Source organism: Camelus bactrianus, chromosome 11, assembly GCF_048773025.1.
Source record: "Camelus bactrianus isolate YW-2024 breed Bactrian camel chromosome 11, ASM4877302v1, whole genome shotgun sequence".
NCBI classification, from domain to species: domain Eukaryota; kingdom Metazoa; phylum Chordata; class Mammalia; order Artiodactyla; family Camelidae; genus Camelus; species Camelus bactrianus.
This window is the reverse complement of record NC_133549.1, coordinates 22,821,334-22,835,696: the sequence shown is the minus strand read 5'-3', so window position 1 is coordinate 22,835,696 and position 14,363 is coordinate 22,821,334. Positions and strand designations below refer to the sequence as shown.

Sequence of the window (14,363 nt, the reverse complement as noted above, 5' to 3'; positions counted from 1 at the left end):
CCCCTCAGTCACCAAGCTCCGTGACATCCAAGAAGAGGGTCTGTGTTAAGCCTACTCAAACCCAGCCACCTCGGCGGGTCGTCTGGAGAGAGCACTGTAAAGCCAGCCCTAACCACCTGGGCCAGCCTCGGAGGGGAGGGGGCTGCTGCAGCCTGGAGTCAGGGTACCCACCCAGGACCCAGTAAATAATACAGAGTCTTTGCACCCCTGGACGAAGGAGTGTCCCCCAGAGCTGCCCAAAGCATAGCAGGTAATCTCTCATGTCAAGACTGTCCACCCTATTCACCCCACAGGACGCCCAGCTGGGGCTGACGAGGGGTGATGCTCAGAAGACACAGGGAGTGGAGACTCAGGAATCACTGGCCTGGGCCAAGAGAAGCCAGCAACCACTGGGGAGGGGACAGGCCCTTTCCTCCATCATCCCAGGCACGAGCTCGTTTCAAAAGCTTTGATGAGCTTAGATGAGCTCTTGCTCCTGGAGAAACTGCTGCTATGTCCAGGTGGCAGAGGGGTCCAGAGGCAGCGGAATCACACCCCAGGAGCTGGTGAAAGGTGGCCAGGCTGGGCCACATAACCTGCACCAGGAGGATGCTGATCGCAGTTGTGAAAGGCCACTCGCCAACTCAAAAGGGGCAAAACGAAATAAAGACATCAGCTGCAGAATCGAAAAAGAATCTTAAAGGCAGTAACTAGATCTCCCACTCAGTTCAGATAGGTGCACGACCACTGAGTTTCTAAAGAATCTGTTCACAGAAGTTGTCGAGAGCAGAGCCAAGATTTTGAGGCCACATCATGACACCTGGATGCATTTAATTTTCTATGTTTAGGACCAAATTAAGTCAATTTTGGTAAACAGAGATTTTGTTTCCTAAAGAGAAAGCTTAAAAGATTTCACCAGTCTTAACTCTTGTTAAAGATACACACTGCAAACTAAACTGTAACACATGCTTTCAACCCTCCCTGCCTCCAATCATAAGACATCTGAGAACAGAGAATGCTGGATGAAGGAAGGCTCCACCTGCCCCAGTCTAACTTGTCCAGCCAAGCCCCCTTCACATTTCAGGCCCCTCTGCTCTGTCCCGCATTCTCTTGTTCACTGGGGCCATGAGGACAGTTGCCCTGGTCCTTCCCCTCGAACTCTCAGCCCTCCATCCTCCTCCCGAATAGCACGCGCCTGCCGCAGGCTGCACACCAACATTCACTGGGCTCTAAGTGTCGCCACCTATGGTCTCGCTTGGTGCCCCAAACCCATGGCCTGGGTGCTGTCAGCATGACCAGAGTCCAGATGAGGGGGCCCAGGTGGGAGAGGCAGTCAACTGCCTAAGGGCGAATGGTCGGTGGAGGGCAGACTGGGGATTTGAATCCAGGTGCTAATGCCAGAGCTGAATGCTGCCCTTGCCCTCAATGACACAGACGTGGGTTTCACCTCCACTCTGCCCAAAGCTCCTCTGTGGTTCTTCTCTTACGGGCAGGCTGCCTGCCCTGGACTGCCTCGCAGAACTTCTGCCCGTCCAGTCCGGCTCATGTCTCCCAGCTCACATCCCAGGGGCACCGCACCCTGCACAAGGAGCTTCTCAGACAGGCTCTTACCTGATCCTCCTAAGACTATGGGGGAGGCAGGGCTGGCAAGACGAGAAACTCAAGGCCCAGAGGGTCACACAGCAAATGAGGTCCAGCAAGTGAGTAGTAGCGTGCTCGCTGCCCGACACCTGGGGACCCCCATCACTTGACGGCTACGGGGCCTCGGCAGGAGGGGGGCTCCCAGGACCAGGCCACAGAGGGGCCCTGTCTTCCATACCCCACAGACACCCGGGTCCCCCCGGCCCCACTCCTCACCCAGAGCGCGGAGGCAGCCGACTGCAGAGGACGTTGCCCTTCCACCTCCAAACATGCAGAGAGGCTGCTCTCAGCCAGCAGATGGAAGCTCCCTTCACTCCCAGGCCCCTGGCCAACATGAATGCCAGAGCGAGGGGAATTCCAGGCGCAGCCGAGGCCTCTCCCAGCTGGGCCTTGTCCGTCAGGGCACTCCAGCCAGAGGGCAGCCGGGAAGGAGGGCGGCCTCCTTAGGGTGGAGGACGGACAGGCAGCAGCGCCGGAACCCGCATGAGGAACCTCCTCTACCCAGGGTGCTGCTCAAACTGCCGGGACCCAGGGAGACCCCAGACAGACCCTGCTCTCCAGGGCCCCGCAGGCTCCCCCACAGTGGGCTCTGCCGCCTGGCCACCAAGCCCCTCTGGGAAGTAGCAGTGTGGTGCTCAGTCAGTAATTGCCAGGGCCCACCCCCGGACGACGCCCCCTGCTTACAGCAGGAACTGCGCCTCCACCGCACTGGGGCAGCCACTGGACCAAAAGGAAGCCTGGTGTGGCGGAAAGAACACAGGCCCGAGGCCGGCCAGAAAGAGCTGAAACCTCACTGTCCCTCTCACCCGAGGCGAGTAATTTCTCTGAGCAGCAGTGTTCTCAGCAATAGATGGAGCTAGTCCCTCGGCCGTGGACTGCGCTGAGGATTACAGGAACTAACGAAGTAAAGTGGCCGGCTCCACGAGGGACACCCAGTAGGTGCCCAGTCAATGTCTGCTCAGTGAATGCAGGAATCACAGCCCCCTCTCCCCCACCTCATTTGGTCCCAAACCAACTCCGAGCACAGGAGAAAGAGCCCTTATTTACCCGCCACCACTAACGCGCAGGAGAGCAGATGGACTTCGCCAAAGCGACCAAAACCCTTTTCCATCCAGCTCAAGGTTTCAGCCCTTTCCACCAGGACTCAGTTTCCCTGGCTGAGGGTTCAGGGAGCCTACACTTGCAGCAACCTAAGTGATTCCTGCTGTGAAGGCAGCGTGGGAGGAAGTATGGGATGGACTGTTAAAGTCGACCAAGAGCAAAGGCGTGTCTCACTAGGGGGAAGAATTCTGAACAACGACCACACCGCCTACAGGTCTGGGCTACAGCGTGCTGTCCTGCAACCAAGGACTGTCTCACAGGAGAGAAGGCAGCATTCCAGCAGGGGACCCAGGAGACGCAGGTTCTGGTCCCTCTGTGTGCTGAACCTGTGACCTTGGGAACGTCACCGCATCTCTTGGGGTGGGATTTCTCTTCTGTAAGATCACATCAGCAGGCCACAGCAGCTCTTGCTCTCCGCGGCACCTGGCCTTCCTAAACATAATTCTACGAAGCGTGGGCCCAAGTATGTAGGAGGACAAGTTCCCAGCCGTTAGGTACAGCCAGGTGGCTGACAGCATGACACTGACTGCAAGCCGAGGTGAAGAGGGCCAAAGCCCACTGAGAATCACCAAGACACAACCCGGATCCAAACCGCATCCTCCCTCCCCGAGCCCCCAAGGGGTACCATGTGCCAAACCTCCAGAAGGAACAAGGTGAAAAGACCAGGAGGATGGTTCGGATGCTGGGCCTGCCTGAGCACTACCCTGAGACAACAGACTGAGTTAAACCTGCCCTCTTCGTCCCAGAGAGAAGGTGGCTCAGAGGGGCTGTACCGAGTCCTGTGCAGGGAGGTGCACTCACGACCTGGCCCAGCAGAAACAGGAACTACCTGGATGATGTGGGCAGCAGGCACTTCGCCCAGGGGTGGGTACTTTTCAGATCCTCCTTCACTGAGACATGGCAGCAGTGGAAAATTCCAATAGGTTTATTCCACTCCTGAACAGGAAGGTCCCTAATCCCCTGCTAAGGGAAGCGAGGTATACGTGGGGTCTGTCTATTTAAGCCCTCATTCCTCAGTCTCAGGTGCACCACAGAACCAACTGAGAAGCTTAAAAAAACACCAATGCTGAGTCCTCCCCCTTCTCTTCCAGATTCTGGTGTAACTGGTCCTAAATGCTGTCTGGGCATCCAGATTTTTTTTTCCTAACTTCTTCAGGTGATTCTAATATGCAGCCAAGGCTGAGAACCACTGAGGTGGATTCTAAAGACTCGGTGCGTGGGGTCCCAGCCCTCTCTCACAAACTCTTTAGGAGCAGAAAGGGCAGCAGACTCAGCCGGGCAGGCCTTGCTGGAGACGGGTATCCTCACCCCACCCCCAGCTCCCACCCCCACACGCAAACCAGGATCAACCTGCAAAGAGCCATCCGTCTGAGACAGAATGCAGGACCTCTGCCCGGCCCTGGCTGGGGTGGACCAAGGGCCCACACGGTGGAGGATGTGCAATTGTGTTTAGTTATTTGATTACTTTAGGCATGTAAACAAAATGTGATATTGTACAAACCTGGGGTGGCAAGCACCACAAAATGATTTACTTTAAGACATCTGAATTACAAATGCAAAAGAGAAAAAAATGCTGGAAACCCTTGTAACAGTCTCTTTGAATGGAAAATGGGATGTGAATAGATGGTGATGCTTCTAGTGAGCTGCCAGATTTATTTCCCATTTCCCCCAGAAGGTCACTGGGAATAATTATATTTTCTTGTGAATCTGTCTTCTGCAAGGATGAAGCAAAACATTTCAGTCTTCCCAAGTGAGGCACTGCCTTTGGTCCTATGGTACATACAGAATCCAATCACTCCTTTAAAGGGGGAAAAAAAAAGGCTGTAGGAAAAGGAGGGGCAAGGGAAAGAGGCAGTTAAAATTTCTAAGTTTCCCTGTGGTGTTAACAAGACTAAACAAAATTTATGCTTTGAGATAAAACAGAACCTAGTGCCGCTGTCTTAAGAACACACCAACCCATAGCATGGTGTATGAGAGCAAGCATGCTCTGAAGACAGACCTGAATAAGAGCTCCCAGCTGCTCTGGCTTCCAGCTGTGTGGCCTTGGGCCAGTTATTTGGCCTCTCTGAGCCTCAGTTTCTTCAGATTTAACTGCAGGACTACTTTGAGAATTAGACTGCATGCAAAGCCCACTGCCAAGGGTGAGCCTTCAGCAACCAACTCCTGTTCTTCTTTGAATGGTCCATGCTCATTTCAGTGAAATCTTGCTGCACCCAACTTTTCTTGGTCCTGGATCTTGGGATCTTCACATTATACCAGCCCAGGAGAAGAAGCTGTTTCTTTGTTTCATGGGAGAGCGAACAGAGCAAGAGCAGCCAGGAGTTGGCCTGCCCCTGCATTCTGGGGTCAAACGGGCTGTTTACTGACATGATTTGCGTTAACTTCCTGAGAGGCCCCATGGAAAGTCCATCCAGGGACTGCAGACACCTAAGGGGTGCTGTTTTCTGTGATATTCCTGCCCCGCCTGGCCGAGCTGCCCCCATCCCCCCTGCAAAAGGCAGCTTCCCGTGCAGCCCCCCCCCCAGCAAGAGAGGAGAACCGTAAGGAAGCAGGGTGCCTGTCACACTTCTCCGTAACCCCTGACGTGATGTGAAATTCTACAAGGTAGACCCTTTGAAATGCAAAATCTTCCAGAGTCCTTCAAATGTGTTTTTATTTTCTCGGGTTCCTAAGGCTGCTTTCAGACCCACCCATCAGCATTTCCCCTCTCAATCAACCCACACTTAACAAAAAAAGAAGATGAGGAAAAAGAAGGAGGAGGAGGAGGCAGCTGCAGCAAAGACGTCTCTGTTTTTTGAAAAAGCTCAAGTATCTCCAGTCGCTGCAAGGGAAAAAAAAAAAAAAAACTTGTCCTCCGCTCCAGCCTCCCCGCATCCTTCCTCCAAGACACCCTGAAGCCAAGTTTCCTCTGGAAGATTTCCTCCCATCCTGACCAGCATGACACTAACTCTGCTGCGGCTCAGAGTCTCCGAGAACTTTCTTAAGACGAGAATCTGGGTGCCCCCTGACCAGAGTTCAGGAGGGTTAAGACAGGCACCACCAAAACCACAACCCACAATTTTTGAAGTCCAAACCTTGATCCAAAACTGTGTGCACAGGAGGTTTGGATTAAACATCAAAGAAGAAGTTACCTTAAAACAAAGTTGTTTGGCAAAGAAAATTACTTCACCATAAGAAGAACCCTAGGGAACGGTAAATTGCTTTTGAATATAGACTTTTCAGTGGCGCGGTCATTAATCATGTTAATGTAAACTGCGCTAAAACAAAAAATTTCTAAGCAAGTCTCCGGGCACATCAGCATATCTAAGCCTCTGGGTTTGTTTCCAAAGTTCACATCCCGGCACGCAATGAAACTGCTGTTAATGGGGTCAGCTATTACAGTGCAGTCCCCGACCTTGGGCCATAATAAAGGTGACTCAGTCGTGTAGAAAGAACCCTCGTAAAGTTAGGCAGGAAACAAACATAGAAATTAATCAGAGAAGGAGAGTCAATGATTTTGGAAAGTTTATTCATTGGGCAAGTTTAAACAGCAACCCTCCCTGGATGATCAGACATTTCAGAAAGGAGTTGAGGGAAACCAGTCAACATCTTCACAGCACCCAAGTCCCTTGGCCAGGCCCTGTTTTGTAGGGTGGAGGGCAGGACAGCAGCTGGTCGAGGCGAGGAGCATTGGAGCCCAGCAGAGTCAAGCTGAGCTGAGCCCTGCCAGACCCGGCCATGTGCTTCATGTTGGCAACAAACCGGTTCTTTCAAGAGAGGAAGAGTCTGACAAAAAGGACAGCTGCAGCAAAGGGAGAAGCTGAGAGGCAAAAACCCCAAAAAAGCCCTGGGTTTGAGATTCTCCCCTCAAGTCAAAAAAAAAAAAAAAAATCACCTTTGGAGTTTGCAAGGGCTAGCTAATCTACTAAAGTGTCCTCGTTGCTGGATCAATTAGAGAGAGCCCCTCCACATCTGGTTTCCATCTAAAACCGAAACTTGTATTATCAGCATATTACATAACAAATTATGCCTGCAGGTTTCTTTTATTACACATCAGAGAGGTGTATGTAGTGGTGGTAATGATGGGGGTTGTGCTGATCTGAGTATTTGCTTATTTCAGTCTTTTTTTTTTTTTTTTTAAGGGCAAGAACAAAGTTTTCCGCAGAGCATGCAATGCAAAAGTCACACTGCCTGGATGAAACATCAACTGAACAATCCAACAGTGGGTCCACGGCTCAGTCTCAAGGTCCCACTGTATCAAGCAGTGGGTAAGAAGGGTGTGCTTTTTTTTTAAAGAGCAATGCAAAGATAAACCAGAACCAGATTGCTCCGAGGCGTCCTCTGCTGCCAGCTCCCAGATTTTACACAAGGCTTTCTCCACTCCAGCCTCCTGCAGGGGAGGAGAGCTGGCTGGCCTTTCCTGAGCTTCGATCATGGGTCATGTGCCTGCTCCCTGAACCCACTTAAAGGACACCCAGCCCACTAGGCTCTTACAGAACTGGGGAGATGGAGAGGCCAGGCAATCATGAAGGAATCAACAGGGGAAAAAAAGACTAAGAGGAGTGGTGAGAAAGAGTCTAAGAAGTAACAACAGGGCCTCCCATAAAATGTCAATTAAGTGTAGCCATCACGATTATAGTAAGGTATCTTGAAGCTCTCTTCCAAAGAATTTTGTAAACTTCCAAAATGCTACTACGTGCAACATACCCTAATATGTTGAAAACAGACGGGAGAAACTGACTAAAAACATCATCAATCAAAACAGTGGAATGCTCTACTTGCCAGCCTCTGGACATTCAAGTCCACTTCTGCAGCAACTGCATTGCTAGCTTTCATTTACAACTTGTCTTCAATGTTAAAATGGCTATACAGCAGTATCACCTTCTCAGGGGAAAAGAAGTCCTTGGGCAAAATTTTTTGAACTGGTCTTAAAACCACTTTGTTCTCTGGATGGGGCGTTTGGGAGAAAGACACAGACCTACCTCATGCCTCTCCTTCATTTTCTGGACTGGAACAGCGCCCTGGGAGCTGGATTCCCAGGCTCCTAGGTCTGCAGCATGGCCGTCAGCATCCAGACCCTCACTAAGGACAGACACAGGGTCAAGGGCTACCAATCCTGAACTTAAGACCCAAACCGTCTCCCACTAACATCGGCCTATCATCTGGGACAAGTAGCTGTTTTCTGTTTATCTAGTTGTCCATAGCTAAGGAAAAGGGGGCGGGGGGGCGGGGATTACATATCTGCAATTCAGTATCAAAACTGTAACTGAGACAAGTTACTGTTAAGTGGATAAATTAAAATGAAACCAAAACCTGGCCAAGTCAGGAACAGTGAGTTTCATCCAGTCCACTAACTCCATTCCTTCCCAAGTCCTCAAACCTGGTGGCATCTTTTAACCCAGAGTCCAAGATTTGGAGCAAGGAGGGATCCCCCTTCCAGCCGGTGGGAACTGCTGGGAACACATATGCTAGTATGTCATTTGGAAGTCTGCTAATATGTTGTAAGCAGCACAAGACGCTTGCCTGGCTTCTGAGGCCAATAAACAATGCCATTCCAACTCCTGCAGCAGTCAATAGAAAACAGTCCCTTGTCTCCACCATCCAACAATTCAACAAACATTTGTTTCTGTTGAACAACCGTCAGCCTGGCTCCATCTGCAGCCGCTCTCGGCAAGGCGAGCGTGGAGGCGGCGGCAGCGGCACAAATACCCTGCCCAGGGTCCCGGCCCGGAATGCAGCCCACCGCGGGGGCCACTTGCCCAACACCACCGAGTCCGGAGACTAACGTATGGAAGACTCAGAGTGTGGCCTATAGGAGGCAGAATCCCATTCATCAAATGCTACAAAGAGCTGTTCTTTGTTCACCATCGTACGAAGTACAGTACGTGTTAATGAACCCGGGCGGTCAGATGGAGGGAGCCTGACTTCAGGGGGCGTCCGGGGGCGAGGGACACGAGCAAGCCGGCTCTGGAAACTCACTGGTGCTCCGCCGCCCTATCCGGAGCCACAAGCATTGTTCCCCAAGTCTGCGGGCGGGGGTGGGGAACTGGGGGTTGCCCCAGAAGCCACTTGGGGCAATGCAAACCTAGGGCCTTCCTCGGACTCTGGACGTCCTTCCCCTTCTTCGTCCCCGCACCACCAAAAGAAAGCCCGAGCGGGGAAGCCGAATCCCACGGGCTTGCAAATCAAGGATTGGCAAAAATGTGACTCCACCGGTGTGCCCGTGCCGGACAACCCTTCTCGCCATGTGCAAAAGCCACGCCGGCGCCCCCACCCCCGCGCCCCTTTCCGCAAGCCCCCACCTCGGCCACCCCGGGGGCTTCCCGCGCCCGGAATAGAGCGCCCTCTCAACCGCAACGTGACTGCCCCGGCCGGTCCAGCAGCCACGGAGCCTACCGCTGCGTGCCCGCATCCCGGGGGTGGCGAACGCAAACTTCCGCGAACAAAAGAGTTGTCTGCAAACGTTGTGGGAACTTTGGGGCGAGCGGGGACTCCCGGGTCCCGGGGCTCGGCGCCTTCGCCACTGCCGCGAGCCAGGGCTCAAGTTGAGACGTGGAGAGAGGGACACCCCCCGGGCGCAGCAGTCCCCGTGCCCGCCCCGGGAAGCGCAGAGTTTTCCGCAGGGGCCGGGCTGGTTCGTTCCCCTGGCTGCGCTCTGACAAGTCTCACGCCTGCACCAGTGGCGACACTCAGCGCCCGGAGAAAACACCCGACCCAACGAGAAGCAAGGCAGGAAAAAAAGGAAACCAGCAACATAAAAATAAAAAAGGGCAAGCCCAGCACACACGCGAGCCGGGATCCCTCCAGCGGGTGGCCAAGGCGCACACAGCAGGGACCTCCGCTCGGGACCGGCCTCCCGGTCGCCACCGCCGCCGCCCAGCCCGGGGTCGCTTACTGTGCGCGGCTGGGCGCTCCGGGCGCGGACTCCGCGCCGTCGCTGCCGGCGCTCGCCAAGTCGTCCGGGCTGCCCGCCGCGCGTCCGCCGCGCGCACGCTCTCCTGCCGGCGCCGAGCGCTTTGTACCGAGCGGCTCCCAGGGAGGAGGAAATCGACTTGTCACTTCCTGAACTGTTTGCAACTCGTCCCTTTAACCGGCCGGGCCAGGCCCCCTGCGCCTGCCGCGCCCGCCGCCGCCGCGGGGCCGCCCGACCGCGGCTGCGTGTCGCTGGGTCCGGCGCTCTGCGGGCGGCGTCGCGGGCCCCGGCGCTCGGCGCGGCGGCGGCGGCGGCGGCGGCGTGCAGGAGCCGGGCGGCGTGCGGCGGCGGCGGCAGCGGCGGGCGAGTGTGCAGTGCGCGCAGCCGCCGGTGGGCGGGGAGTGGGGGGGTCGCGGCGCGCCGCCGGCGGGGCTAGAGGGCGTCCTGCGAGCCGAGCCGCGCGCCGCTCGCCGAGCTCGCGCCTGCGAGGCCCCGGAACGCGGGAAGCGGCCCCGGGCCCGGGCCGCGCCCCCGCCGCCGCTGCCCAGGCCGGGAGCCAGGGACCCCGCGGCCGCCTCCCCCCGCCCCCTGCACGGGCCGGGATGAAAACCCCGGGCCGCGTGGACTTCAGACGTCCAGCTTCCGGGTTGTTAGGGTTTTGAGGTTTTAAAGAAACGATCATTTCAGTGGCGTGCTGGGCAGCAGGGGAGGGGGGGACCGTGTTAGTGTTGTCACACTTTGGGAAAATAAAGCGCTGTTTTCCGACGCGGGGCGCTGAGCGAAATAAAGGAATGTGTACTTCGGAAGCCACATCCAAAATATATGCAACTGGTGAAGGAAGGATTTGTGGTTGCTAAGCAGAAGCAGAGCATGTTTAGTTCTGTAACTTAGGATGTTGACTTAAGTTCAGGAATGTAACCCTGATAGAATAAGCAGAGTATTTTCATTGTGCTGCTCACCTGGGGGAGGGGGATTGTTTTCCTTGTGAAGTGAAGCCCCAGATTTCCCATTACTCCTTCCTACTGGTATATGTTATTTTATTGACCTTGTATCCAAAAAGAGATTTTTAAAGAGGTTTTTGAAAAAGAACTCCCTATGCCTGTTTTGTGTTCTCCTTTGCCAAAAAAACAAAACACCTCATTACTTTACATGGATTGTGTCTGCGCCATTTGAATGGTTCTATTCATAAATCAGGAAACTTTTTCTATTGCTTCTAGGAACATTTAATTGGTTTTAATCCAATGTTTCAATCCCAGTATCAAACGTAAATGAACAATTAACTTCTTGAGCTTGTGTGCACTTGGGAAACTATTATATTTCATGGCTATTGCTAAAATATTTCAGTTTCTCATCACACTGAACCCATTCTTTTTCAGAAAACCACAAGCTAACATCTCCTTTCGCACTAACTACAGCTCCTCCAGTGATTTCTCCTGCAAGATTAGGATGTACAACAACCAAAAGGATGTGAGTCTATTCACTCAAGTAGATGATGTTGGATATAATCAATTCAGCCTAAAAAGCCAAAATGAGCGAATGTGCAGAATACTAAGGTACTGATTTCCTTATCCATAAACACTGCTTTAAGAAAATTTATCAAAGGCCAATTTTGCAAAGACCAAGAACCAAGCCTTCCTAGACTGAACAAAGAAAGGTGTGAGGGATAACTTAAGAATGCTGCCACAATGCCCTGATGCCATCTTATCAGTGTCACCGCAGCCTTTGAGAGCTTTAAGGATATAGTTTAATCTACTTTTTATTACGAGGCCTAGAGTGACTCCTGCTGGCAAATATTCAGTTTATTCCTGCAATTACTAGTTCATCAGGTCAACTTAAAAAACAAAATGCAGGGGTCCCAAGCCTAGAAACAATTATTGCAACCATTATTCTTGTTGCTTTCAGGATGATTTTAGTCTCACAAAACTCCAAGGATTGTGGTTATGGCGACCTCCTTTGCTGTAACGCCTCCTTTCCAACCTAAAGCAGCCTGTTTTTCTGGTTCTGAGGCTTTCTTGAAAGTATACAGAACTAAAATACCTGGTTTAGGAGCTGTGCTACTAACCAACAAACAGCTATTTCTCATTTACTTGATTTGAATGTCCAAAGGCTAAAAATACATACACTGAGGACTGTGTCACTTAACCTTCCATACTATGGGCCTTCCCACATTACGTAATAGTAAGTCCTATACATATAACAGACTTCCACTTTTTAGGGCTATCCTACATAGTTCTTTATTATTAAAAAAAAAAAGTCCTACCCAAAAGGCTGTATATTAGAGTCGCTCAATTCAGAAAAGTAAATATGAACTCAGTCCAACTCTGGATTTAAAACAATGTAAGCTGCAACTGTGGGAAGGAGAAGCTAAGCTGTCTACCTTTGTTCAATCCTAAAAGGTCAAAACTAAATCAAAACCAGATTTAGAGCACAACCAGATACCTAAATGCAAATTCATAGGCTAATTTAGGAATAAATCCATAAATAATCCAAAAATGATCACTTGTAACTTTCCCGTTATCATGGACCAACACTAACCCAGTTAAGCCACAGAACATCCTGGGAAATAGAAAATGTAGGGATTACATACAGTCTCACTCCAAGACCAATATATGAAACCCAGGGAGAAAACACAGCAATACTGGCTCTCCGGGCTCCCCTCAAAGCAGAACTACCAAATGAGGGAATGCCTGTGTGTATGGTAGGTGCCACACATCCACTCAACATTGCCTGGGAGATAGAAACTGAGTATCATTCTATACTAGAGAGTTCCCCCATTCCAAGTTTAAAGCTCTTAAGCAACAGGAGAGAGTAAGGGTGTATTTTATTAAGAAAGGGTGTAACCAACTATAACTTGTATCAACAAGCTAATATAAGTATTCACCTAAGCATTCTTGTGCAGAGGAGGGTAAAGATTGGGTTTTGATATGCACTAAGCAATGTCCTTGGTAGTTAGTGGGTGTTTTATTTTCGTGCTTTTAGAACCAGATAAATACGATGTTCAAACAACAAGGAGCTAAGCTTTGAAGTTTGAGCAAGTACCAATCAACATTGTTCAGTTTTCCCCATCAAATCTATCTGTAACTATGACTGTAAAAAGAGCTCACCACTGAAAAATGGTAAACCGGTTTGTCTCTGGGAATAACATTCTTTTCAGACTAACAATGTGAGTGAAACAAACCTCAAACATGTTATACGTTGGACCCAACAGCAGCATGCAGATGCATGTGTATTAACCCCTTTATTCAGCTTCCAAAAGCCACTGCCTCTTTGTCACAACTCTTGTATTAAAAGCCAGTCATTCACATTTCACACTGTCCTTTCTACATATGAAAAGATCTTTTTTAAAAGCAGAACCTTTTAAAATTGCTTACAATAGATGATGGGAAGACAGATCACCAAGTCCACCTGACGCATTTTCAGACTGGCTCCTGAAAACAAGTTAGCAAAATACACTTCTTCGAAAAATTTGGGAAGTTTTTGGTTATAGATAGAAGCCAAACACCCAAACCTATTATGGGGGCAATTTTCTTATGCAGATCTTATTCAGAAAAATAAGTTCTATAATTGTTCCCACACCTATGATCTAGCTACAACTAACGGCTCTAACTCATAAGCATGTTATGACACGCTAATCCTTCTGTTCTTTCCTTTCTATTCTTGTTATCTTTTCTCTGAAACCCTTCCAATGATGAAAATGAGTTCTAGCTCTGGCTGAAATTTCATACAGATAAAGATACATAAACCTATCTCCCATATCTAGACACACACCTTTTTTAGGAGGCACTTTGGTTCTTGAAGACAGTTATTTTTTGATTCAAGAGCTAAATAAAATGTATTTATTTTCATTGAAAAATAAGCACAGTGGTGAATTTAATGATACCAATCTAACTCCTTTGATACAAAATGAGAGTTGAAAGCAGCTTGAAGGGGAATGCCTATTGAAATCAGTGCATGTGAATCTGCACAGCTTTGTAACCGAACGTCTAGCACCATTGAGGTACGAAGCATGCCAGCTGGGACGGCATTGTGCACCACAAAGTGTGGGTTGTAAGCCTAAGTCCTGAGCACAAACCCTGGTTTCCAAGTTGGCAGGTGCTGAAAACACAGCAAATGTCACGCTTGCAACTCACTGGATGGAAGAGCTCTGCGTAAAGTAAGCTAAAAAGAACAGAGCAACAGTTAAAACTTATTTTAATTTGGTATTACTTTTTCTTTGCAAAGTTAATAGTAGCCATTGGTGTCATGTGCTAAAAGAAAACTCAAGCATGAAAAAAGACATTGAAAAGTTTATACATGGTAAGTAAGCAAAAATAATGTAATGTAGTGAAGTCTATCTACGTTCAAAGTTACCGACGTGTAAAACTTCCCAGACCTATTTTTACTATTTTAATACCAAGATTCAAAAGCATAATCAATTCCTGGCCTTTCCCTGATCTACTGATGATCTTAGCTGAAGGAGACTCTAACTAGTATCACTATAACATGGTTAGTCACCTGTAACCTAGTTTGCCTCAGTTATTCCACCAAAAACATAGCTAAAAACAAGTTACAGTATTTTCATATTGCTGTACACTGATTTAATATAGAAAATATTTCAACAGTACACTCAGACCAAATGTTTATGTTATCATCTTCAAATGAAAACCATATCAGTTTTTTTTCTTAAATATTCTTTTGTGGAATTCAGATTTAGCATTTGAGATATAAGCCCCAAACTTAATTTTTCTATTAACTATCTGCCATATAAGTC

At 50.0% G+C, this 14,363-nt stretch overlaps 1 protein-coding gene across 4 annotated transcripts in view; it reads right to left on the bottom strand.

The window, feature by feature from the left end:
• Nucleotides 1–9,925, bottom strand: part of FAM53B (family with sequence similarity 53 member B) — a 110,542-nt gene extending 100,617 nt beyond the window's left edge. For 2 of the 4 annotated variants that reach the window (XM_074373429.1, XM_074373428.1), the window contains exon 1: nt 9,596–9,909. The gene's annotated coding sequence lies outside the window, so the exon portion shown is untranslated. Of the gene's footprint in view, nt 1–1,836; nt 2,207–9,595 lie in introns of those variants that run through there. The other 2 variants (XM_074373432.1, XM_074373430.1) reach the window with 2 other exon arrangements.
• Between the last annotated feature and the right edge of the window lie 4,438 nt (nt 9,926–14,363).